Source organism: Nematolebias whitei, chromosome 21 (assembly GCF_014905685.2).
Source record: "Nematolebias whitei isolate Nwh7 chromosome 21, NemWhi1, whole genome shotgun sequence".
Lineage (NCBI taxonomy): Eukaryota > Metazoa > Chordata > Actinopteri > Cyprinodontiformes > Rivulidae > Nematolebias > Nematolebias whitei.
The window spans coordinates 25,318,340-25,319,264 of record NC_056518.1 but is presented as its reverse complement, the minus strand read 5'-3'; the positions used below and the strand labels follow the sequence as shown (position 1 = coordinate 25,319,264).

Sequence of the window (925 nt, the reverse complement as noted above, 5' to 3'; positions counted from 1 at the left end):
AGTAGTAGTAGTAGTAGTAGTAGTAGTAGTAGTAGTAGTAGTAGTAGAATTATATAACATATGAAAAGTCAATGTGTATTTAAACTATATTTTACAGCATTTAAAAAAAATATTCAATTAGACAACATAATTTAAAGAAAAATAGCTAACTGTCAATTAAAGACAACTTTTAAAACCATTAATATGAAGTAGAAAGTTAAAAATCTAAAATGAGAAAATACACGGCATTCAAGTCAAAATAATATGAATCTAAATTAATACAGAAAAAAATAGAATTGCTGATGAATGTCTTTGTATAAATGGATGACTGTTGAAAATTAAAACAAGTACACAAAAGTCATCAGAAAAAGTGAGTTGCAAAAACTGTGCCCAAATGTGAGGCTCACCGTGACAATACGTTTTAACATGTATTTATTAATTTAGAATCTGTTGGACTCCTGGCTGGGACCAATGTAGAAATGTTCCTGTTTTAAATTTTCTACATTCACCTTAGAATCTAGCTGTTTTTATGTTGCTTTTCTTTTTTTTAGTCATCCTATTTGTAAAAAAAAACCAAACAAACAAACAAAAAAAAAACTGTATGACTTTTTGTGACTGTTTGTTGTTGTCATCATTCTTTGTTGAAATCAGGTCTCTCTTGTAAATGAGTCCTCCAGGCTCAATGGGATTTACCGGTCTAAATAAATAAAGGTGTATGATTACTGAGTGTTGTTAAAAATACCAGTGAATTAGGTAAGAAGAGTAGAGTGAATTTTGTAGAAGTCACTGTGACTTGACCTATTGTTTTGTGCATCTCCTATTTAAAAATAATTTAAATAACATCTGAAAAAATGTCATCTTTCCATTTAACATGAGGTTTGTGAGGATTGATTTTGCATTTTGAGGCAGTTCCAATAAAGTTTACATCACTTTTACAATGGCTTCG

The 925-nt window shown here is 29.2% G+C and overlaps 1 protein-coding gene across 1 annotated transcript in view; it reads right to left on the bottom strand.

The window, feature by feature from the left end:
* lrfn5a (leucine rich repeat and fibronectin type III domain containing 5a) overlaps nucleotides 1-925 on the bottom strand; it is a 30,515-nt gene that overhangs the window by 22,560 nt on the left and 7,030 nt on the right. The gene's annotated exons all lie outside the window — the stretch shown is intronic.